Here is a 20,396-nt window from a genome sequence, read left to right on the forward strand (position 1 = left end):
TTCTTCATAGGGATTCTTGTATTTTTTTTTTTAGGATTTAAAAATGGCATTATTTGTGACACATTCCTTATCAGCTTATGTCAGGGAACAGTCTGGGAGCTTGACATTATTCTAAAATTCAGATTTCCTCTGGAGTAATTAGCACTGTCCTAGATTTTGTTGGGCATTATCACATGCCACTCAAATGATAAATTTTTTACCCGTAACCCCTGGTTTTGTTAAGCTTGACCTTGCCTTGTGTATACAAATGGATAGCATATGCAAATTCAGTCATTTGTGCATGCATGTGTTAGTGTCAAATACAACACACATAAGAATAGGGGAAGATACTCTGACCTTTCAGCATTTTCTTACTGGATGCCAGATGAGGAGTTCTTAACCCCAGGTGTTCTTCCCAAGAAAAAAAATTGAGGAATGAAAAATGTTATAACTGCATCAATTGTACCTTGATCTTGAAAGGGTTTTTTCATTTACTTATGACCAGGTATGGGAAAGATCCCCCAAAAGACTGCTTTGGGTCAAAAAAAGAAAGAAAGAAAGAAAGAAAATATCAATGAATAGTTCAACAAAAAAGCTTTCAAGGGAAAAGAAAGATTTACAGGAAGAGTCTGGTATTAATATGCCTCTTTCTTCTTCCAGTTTGGTTATCTATTTTGGTTAGTTGTTTTTTCTCTATTCTTGTCCTTATCTGTTCCTAGGCCCAATTTGGCATGAGCAGTTGGCCTAATCATATGTTCCAAGTCAGGGACATGTTGAACTACCAAGCTGAATTAGGCTGAAGTGTCCTAATGTCTCTTGGGAGAGCTCTGGACCAGACTCCGTTGGAGATCTGACAGGCTTCTGCACAGAGGAGCACTCCAGTGAAAACCTCTTGTAGGAAAACTATTCACATTTTTCATGCTTTTTCTTTTCTTTTTTTTTCTTCTTCCAGCAGCCCTGTACTTATTAAAAGTTTGTTGTTTTGTTCTTTATTGGCATGGTAATCAGTCATATATGTTTTTTTAAACTTCACTGCCAGAGTCCTGCACCATTCTTTGCTTACATTTTGCCCCCTTAGAAGGCCTCACCATAAGGACATAAAGCACTCAGACAACTATTTGGCGTATGCTGTGGTTTCCTAAAAATAACTTGCTGTATTTTCAGTCCTGTTGAAATAATTTTGTCAAAAGAAAATATAAACTGTCATTCACTAAAGAAGATTCCTCTCCAGCCAGAATCACTGGGGAGCCACTTTTCTCTCTACAGCCTCATGACTGGATAGAGCTTTCAAAAATCGCAAACCTCCATAAGGATAGTGGTGCCCTAAGGAATAAAATGAGGTAGTGGGATACACTGTGCACCAGAGCATGTATCATTTGAGAACAACCACACAATTCCTCCTGACTCACTCAGTAGGAGGCTTCTCTGTAGTTCATCTACAGTAATAAAACTATTCTTAGTTTTGAGGCGCCTGGACAAATCCTCGGACAGGGACACGTATAGGTTATGTTGAATGTTGGGATAGGATAGTTTTACTGTTAAAGACCTTGATCAAGATGCAGAAAAATCTGGGTTCATTTCCCATTGATGTTATGGGGTTCAAACTTCATTCGGTGGGATGTTTAAACCCTCTGTACCTCAGTTACAGGTTCAGAATAGTTCTTTCACTTCAGAAGTGAATATCTCTGTACAAACTTGAAGCTTTAATAGCCTGCTCCCTGGCTGTGTCTACACCAGCCACTGACTGCACAGGAACCTGAGAATACTGCACAGTAGCGTCACCCAGCAGAAACTGTGATGCGACACTACTGTGCAGTAGTCTTCAGCTACTGCACAGTTCACGTCACAAAGAAACTGTTTGTCAGCCCCACTGCACAGTAACTCGGGTTATTGTATAATCATTTAATGCTTGTATAAACATGCTTATACAGGTACTAAATGCCTACGCAGTAACAACTGTGCAATCAATGTATTGTGTAGATGTGGTACCTGTCTCAGTTTCACTGATGTTGCTAACACCACATTCCTTATGGGCCTTCCTTGATTAAAGTTTCCAACGCTTTGATTTTAATCTGAACTGTAAATACCTATAAAATAAGAACACATGAAAAAGTGTGGTTAGAATGAATTTAGGACATTACTGCTTTGTCCAAAATTAGGGACTTCTGTGGTAAAAGGTGTTCTCAGTGACTGAGAGCCAGGAGCTACTTTGCAATAATCTCAAAGCAGAAGTTGGCTTCCTCTGTGGCTTTGTACAAATTCTTTCATCAATCCCATTTTCTCTTTCTATAAATTAGGGCTAATAATACTTGCCTATAGCAATGGGTTGTTGAGAGAATTAAATAGTCAGGTCATTAAGCCACAAGTGTGTGGAATAGGGAGTTGTGGAGGAAGAGCCAGCCCAGTGAGAGCTCCTGAGGCTTTTGTGCTTCTGGCATAGCAACCTGGGAGGACGCAGTTGCTTTTCTTCCTTAGAAAGTATTGTGCATGTGCTGGCTATATTATCCAGTACTATGGCCACACTTTCGCTCCCAGCATACTCTAGCATTGACAACAGCCCTAACTTGTAACCATCTTTGCATTGCATCTTACTGCTTCACACTTTCCAGTGAAGGACTTCTCTTGCTCCCTTCTTCTACCTCCTTATTTGTGAGCCATTACAGTTTATAAAATGACTGAATCTTAAAAGGCCATCATTGCTATCAATACAGATGCCAAGGTTTGTAGTAGAAACAAGAGAGAGCTCAGTCTGGTTTTTTTTTTACTTTGTTTATTTAGATTGGCCACACAGTAAGCCATTCTGCTCATGTCAGGATGTTATTTTTCTCCATGGGGGCTGTCTTTCAGTGAAACCTTGCTTAGATAAGTCAGTCACATAATAATAGGTGATGAACTGGCAATTCAATGACTTTCACTAACTAAAGCTCACTCTCCATTTCAATACTCCAAGGGGTAGCCAGTTTTGAGAACAGTCTTGCCAATCTAATATCCTTTCGTTGGGATTTCTGTTTTTTTAAACATCTGCCCAGACTGAACCAAGTTAAATACAAACATATAACGAGGAGTCCAATTGTACTTGAAGAACAAATTCATATTATGCCGTTATTTACACCACATTTTCTGTGCTAGCTTCACAGACACTGTTACAGCACAGAAAAGCACAGATATGGTACTAGTCACCACTGAAACAAAATTCTGGGGACTTAAACCAGAGCACTCTGCTGTGTTTTCAATCAATTCTTCTCAGGTCTGTCCATAAATCAGGTTTTAAATGCTGATGCTTCAAAAAGGCTTTCACAGTACTTGTCTGTGAGCTACATTTCAAAATTGGCTTCTGTCCAATCCACGAAACTGTGCATGCAAATTTTGTACACACTGGGTGTATCTGCACATGCAATTTGTTGCAACTAAATTTTTGGCAGATGTAAGTGATTTTTGGCAGATGTCTACACATGCAGGGACTGTCTACACATGCAAAGACTTGGCACTAAAACCAGTGCTGAGTCCCTCCCATGAGCCCCTGTGGCCACTGGCGGAGCACCAACCTCTGCCCACATGGCTACCAACAGTTGGCAGCCATTTTGGAAACACAGCCCCATCCCCTAATAGCTGGCCAGCCCCTTCCCTGCTCAAGAACCATGTGCCCAGTGTAGGGGCAATGCGTGGCAGCTCCCTCGCCCGCCCTGCTTCTCCTCACCATTGCTGCTTTAGTCCCTGCCCCCATCAGTGATTCCCAGCACTACTCCAGCCCTGTCCCTGCCAGCAATGATCAGCACCCCGTTCTCGTGCTGGCCCTGTTGGCCCCAGCAGGCCCCCTGTGCCTAGGCCCTATGACTGCCATGCACACACCAGCAGGGGCCAGAGCACCTGGGAGACCCTGGCTGACCCCCTCCCCCAGCACTCCCCACTCCAGCCTGCCTGCCCAACCACCCAAACCCCCTGCCCACCCCCAGTACCACTCGAGACATGCACATGTTCAGAACAAAAAGCTTCATTTCCCTAACAACACCAACCGTCCTTCATCCCTCCTCCCCCCTCAACACAAGGAGTCCCTCCCCACCCACCAACAATAAAAAACCTGCTTACAACCTGAAAACTATTTACAAAATCTCTGGTTTTTGAGCCCAGAGTGGGAGGCCATGCGGGGGGGAGGCCATGGAGGCATTGTCTGGGGGAAGGTGCCAGGCATCCCAGTTTTGGGACATTCCTTCATGGGTTTAGGGGCTCCAGTGACCTTCAGTGGGCAGTGGCCTCATGCACGGCTGCGTCCTTGGGTGCATGGTTAAGGGGAGAGTGGTGGGGCTGGGCCCAGGTGGGTGGCAGCAGGTCTAAGGTGTGGGGTAGACCAGGGGGTCTGGCAGGCAGGAATTGGTGCAGGATCTCCCACCAAGCCCAGGCAGAGGCCTTCTGTGGGGTGGCAGGTAGGACCCTGGGGCCTCCGGGACCATGGGTGGGGTCTGGGCTATTGTGAACACCTTAATGCTGCACTGCCATGCCAACCAGGAGTGCCCTCGCTCCTGCATCCCACCCTACAGGGCCTCCTAAATGCAGGTGTTCAAATGCCCACTCCATGCAAACTGCCTCTGTACTTTGCACTGCCCCAGAGCGCCACAAAGTTGCCAGCTTCCTCCTGGGTCCAGTTGGGGGCCTGGGTAGTTAACATGGGGGTGTGCATGTGGGCAGAGCTGGGGCTTGACAGGGAGGAAGTTGATGACATGATATACCACACCAACTCTCTGGGCCCCCGTGCAGCTGTTCCTCCGACGCCAGCCCTGGGCAGCTTGTAGCAGCACCTAGCACAGGGGCATGGCCAGGGACTGGGAGCCATGCAGCAGAGGCAGTTCACCACAGGATCTCCAAGCACAGGAGACACGCTGGGGGTGAGCAGCAGCAGAGAGCAAGTGCTGGCCCTTCTACCAGAGACAGCCAGGCAGCAACCCTGGGGGGATAATAAGTCTTGGCAAGGGGTGCAGCAGGCTGCAGCCCTTTGCAACACTCACCTGTGGCCAAGTAGCAGGTGTGGAAAGGGGAGACGCCAGGTAGGGACAGCCAGGGGCCTGTCCAGGGGCGCACACAAGGCCTGCACAGGTCCTAGGGAGTGCAGACGCTCCAGCAGGCTCCTGGGAATGGTGCTTCAAGGCACAACATGGCTGGAGGCTTTTATACCCTGCAGCTAGGGGCTGCCAGAGAACAGGGAGTAGGTGCTGGTGTGCAGAGCCCACCCCAAAACATACCTAAAAAAGCTACATTGTGTCCATGGCCAATTTTATTACTTACATGTATGAATGCCTGGATGCCTATACAGAAAGTTGTGCTAGGAGGATTTTAATGAACAATTTAAATAGCCTGGTTAAAAAAAATGCATCCCTTTACAACTGAAGAATCAGATATATCCAATTCTATAAAAGACATTTCAATGTCATATCTCAATTTGCCTAGATAATGTGAGGTGGTAACCAGTTTTAATTTGGCTTTAAACTGTTATAAAAACTTGAAGAATAGATTTTGATTTGATGTTATTTCTGGGCTCACAACAGCCATTATTCCTGACTATCTCGATGACTTCTGGTAAGAATATAAATTATCACAAATCCCACATTTCTTTTGAAGCTGGAGACTCAAGTAGTGGTTTTACTGATGGGGCTTGTTATTAAATAGTTGTTCTGTTCAGGTGGTTCCTAGAGTCAATTGTGAGCTGTTATATATTAATTATATTTGTAAGTAAATTTGCCTGGCTGTCTCTGGTAGAAGGGCCAGCACTTGCTTTCTGCTACTGCTCACCCCCATAGTGTCGCCTGTCCTTGCAGATCCTGTGGTGAAGTGCCTCTGCTGCATGGCTCCCAGTCCCTGGACATGCCCCTGTGCTAGGTGCTGCTACCAGCTGTCCAGGGCTGGCATCACAGGGACAGCTGCACAGGGGCCTAGAGAGTTGGCGCGACATATCATGTCATTGACTTCCTCCCTGTCGAGTCCCAGCTCTATCGACATGCACACCCCATGTCAACTACCCAGGCCCTGAACTGGACCCAGGAGGAGGCTGGCAACCTTGTCTTAAAGATGCTAGGTATAGCTGCTTTCCTCTATAGTTAGTGTACATAAATACATTTGTACTGGAACAAAGTCGTTCTTAATTCATTGAGCCTTATCCAAAGTACATTATAGGCAATGGGAACACTTAATCTTTCAGCTTACACTTTTGGGCATCCAATCAAAGAACAAACACAATAGTTTTATGTGAATAGTTTATCACATACCATAAATTGCAAATAATAAATAATGAATACCTGTAAGCAAACTGCTAGATGGAGGTTGTTGACAGACAAAGAAGTTATAACAAGTCAGTGGGGTGTGACTTACCGCATATCAGCTGTTCTGTGGTGTTTCATGCGTCTGTTCAATCCTGCAATAAGTGGAAGGTTAGAGGTTGGACTGGATGATCTCCTGAGGTACCTTCTAGCCCTACTTCTGTATGATTCTATTCATGATACTAAATTGCATTCATTACCAATTATTTGTGGGGGGAGGGGGCATGTAGTTTACTGCTCTGGATTCATTTTTCACTTACCACCAGACTGAGTGATCACATGCAGCAGTTACCACCAGCAGCTAAAGTATAGTAGCCCTCCTCCATTCACTTTATCTCAGCGTATGTTCATCTGTCCACTTCTACAATGTGAAAATTATGTATTGGTCTACTTGGCAAGTATGATTAAGCAGCCTATTGGTAGATATGAGGAAGGATTTCATGACAAAGTTGCAAAAGGCTTAACTTTATCAAATATTTGGTTTGATGAATACTATTCGGTCAGCTACATGTATACCCTCACAACACACACATCTAGTTTTAATGAAGTAAAAGAAAAAGCTGAAAGACTAAAACAAACCAAATAATTATTTACTTTATAATTATTATTTAGTAATAACAACTATTTCCAAAAGACGACAGAAGGCATGTTCTGCTTTCATACATACATGCTCACTTCCATACATACTTAACTTTCTGCACTTTGAATTGCTGTATTGAAGTCTATTCACTGAAGTCACTGGACAACTCATAGTATACAAATTAAACCTGCATAACTTGCAGGATCACAATCTAAAATTGTTCCCAGATCTGGCATCACTGATGATTATCTGTTTCATTTAATTAGAAACAAAGAAATGTTTACTGAATGAAAGAGACAAATTATGGATAGGAGATAGGGTTTTGGTTTCCAAGGGAGAAGACAAGTTGAAAAGGGAGGGAGTGGAAGAACTTTCCATGGTTCAGCTGAATCTGTTGTAATTGTTCCAACTCTCTACTTTACCCCACAGTAAGTGGGGACAGTTGAAATGTTTACAACAGACCTGTTGATGCATGTTCAAAAGCACTAAAGCCCCTCTTCCTAGCTTAAAGGCAGTATAATTGTTTGTCTGTGCCTGAGTGTGTTTTCTCTTACACAAAAAAATAAAAAATATAAATACAGCAAATATATAGTTTGCAATATATCTTTGCAATATCTTTTTCCTTAGAAAAGGGGAATCCCTATTGAACAAATCTACTTATTTTATGTTATAATCATAAATCCAGATATTTTAACACAAGGCTGCTTCACACCAATTTGGCAGCCTAAAGTAGCCATAAACTGGGCTGAAATTTAATTCCCCATCCTGTACAGTTGCTGAGAAACATAAAATGGCTTTGATGTGAATAAGGATTGGGTCCACTTATTTTCCTTTTTTTTTTCTTGAAGGATGAACTTTGGTGGTGTTGAACAAAGTCATTAATCTGCAGTGTTAGTTGCTCTGCATTTTTCTTGGTGAGTGCACAAACAAAGCTGTGGATTTATGACAGAGAAAATAATGAATGAAAAAGGAATCTAAAATGCCAATGCAAGCAAGTGTTTTCCCCATTTAAACTGCTTCAATATCCAAAACAATTCAGCTTACACATGTTTTAATACCAACTTTAAGGATGAGGTATCTCCACATCTAGGAACTCAAACTTCCTACACATAATTAGCTTGTAAACCATGAATTACCACTGCAAATACTGGTTTGGTTTCTGATGATCTTTTTTGGTTGTCTTATTGACTTTACCTCTGTCCCTGGAGAGAAGATTAAAACCTAGTTTGGGTTTGGGGGACTCTGCTGGAATCACTTGGAGGAGAAGTTTATATTAAAATTACCACTTACTCCAGCTGCTTCCTGTACAAAAAAGAAGCATTGACAAATGGGTTCAGGGCCCACCCAATGAAGAAAAACCTAACAGCAACAATGCTTACACCATTTTCTTGGGATAGGGGAACATTATATAAGGGTTCATTCCATCTGCCTTTGCTGTATAATATATCAGAAATCCTGGAGTCCTGATATTCTTAATCCCCACCACGGAAGTGTATAAAATTTCTCAGCTAAGCTGCCAGAAAAGCCAAGACCACACCAGGAAAGGCGTCTGCTTACAAGAAGATACCTGCCAGGTCTTGTCTGCCAAAGCCTGGACTAATGAATGAATACACAATATCCCAATCAATCAAACTGGATTTGTCTTTGCCCCAGGTCTAGGTGAGGTCTGGTATGAGGTGACCATAACTGTCAAGCATGCAGTAGTTGTGGCCAAGAAACTGTCTGTACATTTATGCATTTATCAAGGCAGATATGAATAGAAGTCTTTATTTTTTAACTAAATATATTATACACAAATGCACACACTCACACACTATGCATATACATATATATGTATCATTATACATAGTGAGCTATATCTCTCTATGAAGAAACACACATCACACAAACACGTTATAGATCAGTATATGAGGATTAATATACATACACACAAATAGATATTCCTTTGTCTTTTTTCTGCAACTTGTCTTTCTTCAGAGGGGTTTTAGTTTTGCATATGATTTTCATACAAGCTGTAGAAATATAACTTCATTAATTCTTGAGAAACACCAAACCACAGATATCTTTTTTTTAACTGCAGTGGGAATGCTTGTATCTCTAGTATTAATTCTCCATTGCAGACTGTCAGGTAACTAGACTATGTTTTAATGTATGTGTAAATGTGCATTTGCATGACATGATATAAAAGAAAAGTGACAGAGAGTTAAAGATAGTGTGAAATTTACATTGTGCCTACAGTGACATTAGATATTCAAATGGCTATTATATAAACTGAGGGTGCAATTCTACCATCAAGCATCATGTTTACTCCCATCTCCTTGGGACAGCACGTGACAATAAGCATTACACTTGGCACAAAGATGATCTGAGGCCAGATCCAGATTGATAACCTGGACATAGATGCATAAGTCACAAAAAATTATCCATAATATCTCCCCTCCAGCAGCCGTAAAACTCATTAGGTTCCTGAAATCATTCTGCACTGACCTTTTAGGCTACTAGCCTCCAAACCTTGCCTTCCAAGCACCCCAGTCTGAACAAGGACCCTGCACCTGCCTAAGCTCTATTATGATCCAGTTAGGAGGTAAAGATAAGTGGGCACATCTACATGTGTGCATTTACTGTGGAGTAACCAAAATTACTGTGTAGTACAGGAATACATCTACATGTGCATGCCTGTACTGCACAGTAAATATGGTGACTTGAACAAACTTGAATGTAAATTTGATACCAGAATCATGCAGGTATCAAATTTATACCTGGTTAGTTACTCCACAATAATGCACATGTAGATACCTTACTGTGCAGTAACAGTGTGTGTGGACGGACTTGGGATGTGTAGACACACCCAGGCTAAACACTATTTATGTCCTTGGAGGGATACAATATGACTGGCATACTCAGTACATATGGCAAAGGCCATGAGCACTTTCACCCAGAAACATGACCCACCTTCAGTATAACAGGCTTGAACACTCACCCAGGAATGGGGAGACTAATTAGGGCATCTATACATGTGTAGCGAGGCTGCTCCAATGCACTGTAACTACAGCACATCAGAGCAAACTCGATTAATAATCTGCTGGAATGTGGCAATTACCACACTCCCGCAGACTCCAGCATCATGTGTATCAGCATCCCCACACTGAAAAATGGTGGCAGGGTGCTTTAACTGTTTGACAAGCTTTAGTTAAAGTGTCCCAGCTGCCATTTTTCAGTACAGGTACACAGATGCTCATGACACTCTAGGGACTTTAATTAGAGAGGGTCTCAGAACTGCTCTAATTAAAGTGCACCCCAATGTCCGGAGCACATATGTATAAATGCAATTCTAGGCCCTCCTTAGCCTGAGGGGATTTCAACCTACATTTCTCAATTCACAGAAGAGTATCTTAACTTCCAGGATACAGAACACTTTGGGTAGGTAAATGAGAACAGGAGCAGCCAGGTATAGCAGAGTCATAGGACCACAAAAGAAGCAGGCAAGAGGGAACCAGACTTTGTAGCCCAGAGGTAATGGCATTCACTTGGGTGGCAGAAAACCTTGCTCCCTGGACAGTTCATATATTTTCTATTAGACAATTATTAGATTACAAAACAGATAATGCACAGTGGTGACTGGATCTCTCTTCTCTCCTTCCTTCCTAGGAATGAATCTTAGCACTGGTGACCATGTCTAATGGAAAGTGCATCATTATTAGCTAGGCACCCACTCATAGGTGGATGTTGCAGTGCCTTAGGTGCAGCCCTGACAGAAGCATCAACACTTTAAAACAAGGAAGGAGTTCAGACATGTCCTTGAGCTCTGGGGGAAGGGGAAGTTCTGTTGGCTAACTCTAGCTGCCCAGTACCCATTGAATGACCCTTCAGAGGGACATAAATCTGACCCTGTAGAGAGTCTGAGTGCCTCACGCTTTCTTTGAATTACCCCTGCAATGTCAAGTGTCTAATTTTTCAGCTTGCTAAACTGGAGTTGTGTAAGGGAGCATAATGGGTCTTGCCTCTGGTCCTTTTACCTTGTAAACAAATACATTCTTAGGCTGATAATAACTCCCCATTTCCCTGAGAACATTATATTCTGAGGGCAGTGCAAGGTGGCAGAAAATGTCCTGAGAAAGTCATGGAGAAGGTCAACCTCTGAGGGAGGGAAGGATACTCAAGTGAAATAAATGCAGGCCAATATCATGGTAGTGGCAATATATGGTGCCTGCTTTATCTGCTATAAGTCACTAGTTGAAAATGAAGCCGCACAGAACAGCCTATTGAGGGAAGTCATTTGAGATAGGCTTTGGCAAGAGAAATTTATGGCACAATATTTTGTGGAAGCAGTGTCCACTGACTCATTTATGGGTGTTTAAAATTCCTTTCTGGTTGCAGCTGTTATGTTGTATCTTGATCATAATGCCTTCTTTTTCCATGTCCTTATAACAAGGTATTTAGCAGAATTCATAGATTCACTGGAATCTGACAGGTTGCACCATGAGCGTTTCTGCTATGGTCTTGAAATTGCACCCTCTGGGCTGTCAACCATGCAACTTAGTGCCTGCACCACTCCAGCCTCCATCATAATACCTAGTAACAATAGACTCAGGCACGCTGACTCCTTTCAAAATCCATGGTGACCTCAATCCTCTGGTACTGCAAATACAAGAGCCAAATGCAACTGCACAAACTCCTTGCAAATTTAAGCAGGGGTTTTCAAAAATGCTCATATTGGCCTAACTCTGCTCCTGTTGAAGTTCAATTGAAGCAGATAGGCCAGCAAATCCTAGCTGCAACCCTTAATTAAAAATTTTAAACACTGCTTTACTATGCATGTATACCCTATTTAGTATCAATCACAGACATCAATCAAAAGTTAATTCAGCCTTTAAGCTTTAACATTGCACCAGTTATTCAGAGAACTCACTTCATAAAACAAATTCCATTGAATAACACCAAGTTCCTTTAAAACAAGCACGTTCTTCCTCCAAGAGAAGTGAAGCTTTAAAACTCCAGGGTTACCCCCCCCAAGAGAGAAAGGATTGTGCAATAGATAGGATGCAACAGGGAGACCTGGGTTAAAGTCTCATGCTTTGTTACAAATCTCCTGTGTGACCTTGAACTAGTCATGTCACCTTTCTACATATATCTACACAGCAGCATGCAGTGCAATGAGCTGTGCATGGTACAATACTAAGCCATGTAGACATGCCCTCTGCCTTGCAGTTCCCTATGAAACAGGTAAAATATCATCACAAGGGCAAATGTGGAGATAAATTCATTTAAAAATATGAGATGTTCAGATGCTTTCTTAAACAGGAGCAAATACATGGCAACAACAGGTTAACCACTTTTAAGTATATGTTACATCTCTTAGTAGAGTAAATGCTTTACGGATTTTGCATATTATCCCTTTGATTTTATTGGGCAAATGAAAACCTAATACATTGATTGTAATAGCCTCATTGACATTGAATTGGATCCCAGAGCTCCGGTGGAATCATCTTGGAGCATGTTTTCATACTAAACAGAGGATCTATTCTCCCTTAACTATTTGGATGTAACTGCTATTAACATTAATGAGAGTTATGCATATGCATCAAAGGGAGAATAGACCCTTAGGGCATCATCTGGACAGCCCTGCAACGTTCTGTGGGTTTCAGAGGGACTTTCTGCAGTATGGCACATACTGTAATAGTTCCATTGACTTTGTATCACTGTAGGTCGCTAGCCTTAATATAATGTTAATAGAAAGTGTCTTATTATGAGATCCTAATTTTATGTGTAATATTGATACATATGCTGTATCTTCCATATACTTCTGTTTTGAAACCCCTGTGATGCACTCTCTCATAGGAACAATATAAGAGTGACCATATCAGATGACCTCTGCTACATGTTAGCGGTACTCATAAATCGTAATCTGGCAAATTCAATCTCTGTTGGCACCAGAAGGACATTTTAAATCTAGATGCTTCAGTCCTGGTTCACACAGAGAAGAGTATTAAAGTAGTGCTGATACAGCTATCAGATCAAATGCATTTTCCATGATTCTGCCTGGGATGGATTAAAATGTAGGTCCCTGTGATCAAAGGGCAGTGAATGAAAGCAATAGACTTGTCTGTGTCCGCTAGTTGCATAAACTCAATGTGTTTATGTCTGTCTCTTCACAGACTGCAGTGTCTAACATACTATATTTGGGGCTGCAGGTGATGTTTCCAAAACTACCTGTATTATGTAAATGACCTGCTAAAACAACTGAAGCGTCTGATCATTTTCAGTCTGAAAATGGAACAATCAAAACTATAGAAGCTGAGATGCAGAGCAGTTCCCTGCAATTATCTGTTTTGAAGGAGCACATTGATTTGACATTCCTAAGAAGTCACAGACATCTGATTTCATAATATAATTTGTAGAAGTAAAAAAGGCAAGTTAAACATTTGCCGACACACTTCGTGTTTACATGTGTTCAAAGAACTTTCCAAAAACTTTGCAGTCTCACCCAACTGCATCATTTTTAAGGCTTGAACACTGTCATTGGTTTGTAAACAAATTCAGAAATATGTTCAAGCTGCACTTGCTTAGCTTTTGGGGGATCTCTCCTTATTTCAGCACTTTTTTGGATGTTTAATGAACACATAGATGCAAAAAAAAAAGAGCAAAAAATATTTTTCTCCCACAGGACATATGAATAATGACATATGAATATTCAACAAAGTCAGTTGCCCATGTATTCTCATAGCCACATGAAGGTAAAACAGATACAATCTGGGTTGTTACAGCACATCAATTCATTCTGCAGATCTGAGCAGAAATTTTCAGTGAATAAATCACCCAGTTAATTTATCCTCTTTTTCTGCATGTGAAAACTCCACCAGCAAAACTCATTTCAAACAAAGTTTTTGTGATGAAAAAATATTCATGTTGAATTGCTGTTGGGATCACCCCATAATGACCTCCTGTCTTCCACTAATGCCAGTCTCATTTTCTTATTCATCTATTCTCCCAAAACTGCCTTCATATTTCCTGGATCCACTCCTTAGGCCCCAAAATGGAAAACCTACACAAGCTACCAAGTCACTATCCTCTCCTCTCCTTTCTTCCAATCCTATCTAAAATCTCGTATTTTCATTAATTGTTCAAGAAGCAAGCCAATGATATAAATAAAGCATTCTAGCTATTTTCCTGCTGTGTCCTACTATTTGTTTCTTTTGATCCTGAAATCTTCTGAGTATTTACAAAGGATAAAAAGCAAGCATGTACTCAGTTTTCAGGAAGTGAGTGGTCCTACTGAAGTCAATGAAACCACTCATGTTTAAAGTAATGTATATGCCTAGATACCTGGCTGAATGAAGGACATGGTTGTACACACACTATAGCTCTAGAGATGTGAGCTTAAGCCTTGCTTCAACCTCATGGAGGCTTTAATAAATTGACCCAGCTGTAAATGGGTACTGGGTAATTCAGGGATTAAAAGGCAGCTGGACATGAGGCTCACTGTGTCACTTCTTTGTGGGCCACTGGTTACAGGAGCTGGTACTGTTACAGAAGGCTCAGGAGGACCTTTGACCTTGCTGAAACAGAACCAAAAAGAAGATAACTCAGGCTTTTGAAATCACTCTAGCTAAATTGTGAGCAAACTCTTCCTATATAGTCTACATCTGATACTCAAGATGTATTACTTCTGATTGTTTTGTTAAGCCACGTGGCATTGGTTCTCTTCCCTTGCTCAGTGAGCAGGCAAGTGTCTCCTATGTGAATACTCATGCATACAAATATATGCATGACTTACCATGAAATTCACTTGCTATGAAAATTCATGCTAATAAAGCTCAGTTGCATGAATATTTGCAGAATCTGAGTATAAACAAATGGGTGTGAGCAAGGCCAAAGTGGTTACACTGAAGAATGTCAGTGACTGTCTCTGGGCATTTTTTTCTAGACGATTCACCCAGTTCTGAACATATGCTTTATTTGTCTTATATAGGTTAAGTCTTACAGCTTCTATCTTTAGTAACTATACAGTTCATGTGGTATAAGCTAAGACATAAGTAGTCCTCTGTTTTAAAACAGCACTAGAACAAGGCAATTTTTTTGAATGAATAATTTTGTCAAACATGAAGTGTCAGGTTAGCTAGAACTATTTGTGATTTGGGGCTAAGTTAGGTATACAGGGTTGGCCAAAAAAAGAGAAATGTCAAAACATTTCTCTTTCTATTTTTTAAATTAAGTGTTTTGAGATTTCATTTAGAACTCTAGCTTGATATAATTAAAAAAAAACATTTTGGGCTGTGTGAAATGTTTGAGGTTGTTTTTTTTCATTTGGAAAGAAAAAAAAAAACGGGAAAAATTCTTCTTTATTCATCCAGTATGATCTCTTCCAAATTGGACCTAATATAGTTAGGCACCCAAACATATCAGCAAATCTCAAAATCAATAATACTTATTTGTATTTTATTCAAAGAAGTTTAGAAACCCTATGTGTGTGCCTTTAATTAGTATAATCCCCATTTCTGCCCTGAGGAAACAGAAGCAGAGACATTAGACAACTTTCCAAAGGCTATAGAGAAGAGTAGCATCAGAGACAGGATTAGAATTTAGGAATTTGTGCCTCATAGGCCCAGGTTTGGCTATGCTTTTCTTGCTAGAGGCCTGTGTGTTCTTTGAATACTTACACTTGTATTAGCACCACCCCCTAAAAAAAGGTTCATTCATGCCACATCTTCTGGCATGGGGCTTCCAAACAGTGGCCTCAGTTCTTTGGATAGACTGCAATTACATGAGTTTTAGATGTCCATGGGTGCATCTACATGTGCAATTAATGTGACACAATAAACTCTGGCGCATATTATACATGCACCTAGGATCACAGCAAGTTGAGCCAGGTTGGAGGAGCCTTACCTGGTGGGAGGCCATGGAGGTCAGCCTGCCAACCTAGGGCTGCTCTGCCCTGGCTTAGTATGCTGTGGAGGGGCTGGTTGAGGCACAAGAGTGCTCCAGTGTCTGGCTTGCCATCAGGTAGCCCCTGCATTGAAGCACCCACTTGCCCCAGCCAGCCCCATCAGTTATACATGTTCATTGCAGCGCAGTAAATAACACTGCCACAGGATACTATTTGTGTTTACAAGTACTAACTTACAGCAACATTTATTAGTTTAATGTGACCTAATAGGACTGCACTTGTAGACACGGCAACTTTACTGTGGAGCTAATTAGGCAGCTCCACAGTGAACATTTTATATAAAAATTCCCAGTTTGGAGTAGAAAATGAATGGGCAGATAATTGTCTTCTGACAGTGGATAAGAAAAAAGAGTTTGTGATTAATTTATTAGGGCATGCTCTGTTTCCACTGGCCATAATGTCTGATTGGAACATTTAAGGCAATTATTAGAATGGAGAAAAGTTGCTCTTGATTTCTATCTGGGAGGTCCTAATAAATGGTTGTGAACCATTGCAGGAGGCTCCTTTGTATGGGTTTCTGCAGGAACCTGTTTTGTTTCACCCTCTGTTCAATATGTATAGGTTGATACAAGACTGCGAGGCTAGACTCAGTAAAGGACTCAAAGGTATGTATAGAAGTTGCTTTTTTCACCACTTAAAGCACTTTATTACCATGACTTAACAGAAGTGCACAGCTTTCAGCACTTCAAAAATGGGTACAGTGCTTAAAATTAACGTTTGTTAAATGAAGTATTAAATCTGACTAGATTTTACAGTACTTCAGCAGTTTACAGCACTTCAAATAATTTCTCTACGCTGGTCAATTTTCTGGTGATTCCACCAGTATCCCATAAGATCCCGCATAGCTGGGGATCAAAGGTTTGGAGCAAGGCCAAGCAAGAGCTGATGCCCTGTCTCGTGGCAGATGCAGTGCCAGCTCCCAGTGACAGGGGGACATGCTGTGGGTGGGACACACAGATACACACAGATCCTTCATGGCTGGAGACCAGACACCAGGAGCTGGGCTGTCAGCCCTGGTGAGAGCTGCTGTCCAGGCTGGGGAGTGGGGGCGGAGGGGAATGAGAGACTTAGTGACAGCTTCTCATCGCAGCTCCACCTTCTCTACCATTCTGCTGCTGTCTGCTGTCTGCAACAGCCCCAGGAGCCCACAGAGCACCTCATGCCTCCTAGCCTAGAAAGTGCAGGGAGGATCAGAACCCGCCCCCCCACCACCAACAAACACTGTATTTCTGTCATGTTTAAAAGAAGTGTAACTTTATAGTGCTAATAAAAGTGCTCTAAATGACAGCACTGTAAAACATGCACGGAGCACTTACGTACACACCCCAAGTGCCTAAAAGTTAGGTACTTAATTTTTAGATGGCTGCCAATTGGGGTGGAATCCAAAAACCTGTGTAAGATGCCTAAGCGCTCCATATAAGGCATAGAGAGAGTTTTGTGCTGTAGGGTTTGGCTACATAACCAAGTAACTACAAGGTAAGAGAGGTTTTGAATGCACCGTGCTTTAGCTGCTCTGCAATAATTGCCCAGTGGACTCTTACCATATAGCAAACACTCAATAGGCTGCCTGATTTCATTGCTACCTTGCATTTACTGCAGGATAAAAGCACACACAGGCAGTTACTACTTTCTAGTCAAATGCTCCAGTGGCTCAGCTTTTCTATAAATGTGGCCTCTTCCTTTTAAAGGAAACAGTCTACTGTTGCCTTTTGTGAGGGACCTGATCCTTTGAGTGTGACTTATGTGTACTCTGAAAACACTGGCCCCTCAGAGGATTTAACCATTTCCTTGCCTAGTTTCCAGATCCTGATCCAGTGCCTCTGTCCCATTCAGGACCAACTTTTCAGAGTGGGGCAATTCTGAACACATGAAGAAGCACGACTCTCAGGACTTAGAGTATTTTGAAGTAAAAAAAAATGTGTCTCCAGGGTAAGGCAGCACAATCAAATGGGGCTTTTTGGAGTGCAGTTTTGGACTTGGGTCTAACCTATAGGGAAGACACAGAATACAGTGAAATCAAAACATTGGGACACCCAGATCTATCTTTCAGTTACATCTAAGATGGCTGGTGCAGGAGATCAATTAATTCAGTCCATAAAATTGAAGTCTGTTGGGGGCGAGGGGGTGGTAAAAACCTTGTCCTCTCGCATTAGTCCCAAATGTGCATTGATCATTTGAACAAGTATAATTTAGCCCAACATGGATGTAAAAAAATCTTGCAAATGAAAGAGCTTCTGAAGCTATTGTGAAATCACATCAGAGAGCTACTAAGAGTGATTATGGGGCAGCGGGTGTGGCCTTTGAGGACGGAAAGTTATCTGTTTCTGAGATAATATTCCCCAGGGTTAAATTGTTTCAACAACCTGATTGAAATGTTTTTGAGCAGTGGGTTGGTGGGCAGTAATATATTCCTCCCACGCCTGGGAAGCAAGCAGTGTCCACATGTTCAGAAGTATCCACATTTTTCCAAACTGATTCAGCCCTTCTCTTTTTCCAGTCTTTTTAGGAAAATGCAGGGGAAAAGGGTGAGACTGAAAATGAAATAGAGAACTAGTGCAATTAAGTGTAATTTTAAATGGCATGAAATTAAGCAAATCAGAATGAGAAAATAAACAGAGCAGTCCCAAATTTTCCTTTATAGAGCTCCCTTGACTTCAGCAGAATTACACAAAAAATGTATTTGCCCCAGTATCCCTTTCTCTTTTTCTGTCTTTGCCTGAATTTTTGCTGTTAGCTTAAAAAAATAAGAGGAGAGAGAAAGAAGTGTATGGAAATTAACGTTTCAGCTTTCACAAATGTACTTTTAATGAAAAGTTTGAAAATAACCAACCTTTCATGCCCCAAAGAATTACTGAAAAAGATCTTCTGTGTTTGCAACCTTGTTGGCAGTCAGGCTGTCTTGGGCAGCAGTAATTTTCAGTCAGAGGATTGCCATAAAAGCCTGAAAACCCACAGAGCTAATAGAAACCAGGCAGAGAAAGTGAGGACTAAACCAGGAATTCATAGGCAGAGTCTTCCAAGCTTGGTTCAGCTGTGTGAGGTCTGGCTGAGTCACGCACTGCCACAGATTGGACTGGTACGTATAGCAAAGCACCAGACTGAAAAACTTGGCATGTACACCCTAGGTCTAGGCTCCAAACACTTTCCTGGTGTATTTTCATCCAAGGGAGCATATTAGCCAGCAGTCTCCATGCCTGTTAGGGAGCATCCCTGTTTTTAATTCTCTGCCCCTCTATGTTTAAGTTCCCATAAATATCATGGGAATTAATTTGTGCATGTCCCTGCTCTAAACTGAGGCAGTGCTATGCATGATGCATCTTTATGCTTTCAGAGTCTTTATAGTGTGTAAATCAGTCACTGTGGACTGATACAGGCAAACCTTTAGGGAGTGCTACAAGAAGAGTAGTGAGAAAAAACATGCTGGGAAACGAGGGGAAGGACACAGGTATGATTGCATTAACATATAAACATGGACTGAGAATAATACCAGTGTGAGTCACTCACTAAGATAAAACAGGTTTGGACATTGGCTTCGAGGTTTGTTGTGAGCTGTTGGCAGATATTTTAAATTAAAAACTGTTCCTCTATCAGGATGTGGGAAAAAAAAAAAGAAAATAAAAGTTGTTGCCACTTATTAAAGGCCCAGAGAATCCCTGTTCATTAAATCCTTGCCAGTTAGAGCACATTCTAGCTGTTCTCAGAAATGAACCTAGTTAGATTTTCCCTCTCCAAGATAAAACCAAACTGGGGAGGGAACATAAGCATTTTGGGGTCATGCAATTACCTCTGGTCAATACCTCATTTCTGATCTCCCAGCCTGTGGTCCTTCATTGGGCCAGGCTCCCATCAGGGGAAGAGTTACCTGTCTGTATAGGACTGACCAGACAGCCTGCTGTTCTCTGTCTCAGTCTGAGGTCCTGGTGAGTGCTGCATGACTCTAAGGTCTGTTTTATGATTTAGATCACTCAGATCACTGCAGTAACAACAGGATGAAATATATGAGTGGTAAAATAAAACTGGAATGAATATGTTTGTAAGCTCTGTGAATGCACAGGTGAAAGCAAACCTCCTAACTAGGAGAACATGTGAAAAAAGAATTTCTTATTTAACACGCAGAGCTTAAGAGAAAAGAACTGAATAGGAAAGCAAAACTTTACCTTGCATATGTTTACAATCTGCATATAGCAGGTAAGAAAGGGTGTGGGTGTTTCCTCATTTGACATGCAGCCTGATACAGGACTCAACCAAGAGCCAGGTGAGCTGGCAGCTTAATTTTGGCTCTGCCACTTACGTGATGACCTGAGGCATATTTCTTAAACTTGTTATGTCTTAGTCAGTCTGTAAAACTAGGATATCAATCAATATGTGCTTACATTCCTCATAGGATGCTGTGACAATTAGTTAGATAGGTTTTAATTTGATAGGGATGGATTTGCAATGTGCCCTGCTTTTCCTGTAGCAGGTTAGGGTGCTATGCCTTGCAGCTGTTCAACAGGATTGATTGGGTGTTTTTAATAATAGGTTAGACAAAGATTTGTAGAGGATGGTTTGGACAGAGATGATTGTTCCTCAAGCAATGGGTTGGACT

The 20,396-nt window shown here is 41.6% G+C and overlaps 1 long non-coding RNA gene across 1 annotated transcript; it reads right to left on the reverse strand.

Annotated features, from left to right (window-relative positions):
* Positions 1–275: 275 nt before the first annotated feature.
* Positions 276–6,380, reverse strand: LOC149872189 (uncharacterized). Its single transcript, XR_016440593.1, has 3 exons — positions 6,337–6,380; positions 1,969–2,066; positions 276–390 (listed from the first exon to the last, which is right to left on the reverse strand). It is a non-coding gene; the product is annotated as an uncharacterized LOC149872189 (long non-coding RNA).
* Positions 6,381–20,396: the final 14,016 nt, after the last annotated feature.

This window comes from Crocodylus siamensis, chromosome 2 (assembly GCF_052110815.1).
Source record: "Crocodylus siamensis isolate JL-2025a chromosome 2, ASM5211081v1, whole genome shotgun sequence".
Classification (NCBI taxonomy): Eukaryota; Metazoa; Chordata; order Crocodylia; family Crocodylidae; genus Crocodylus; species Crocodylus siamensis.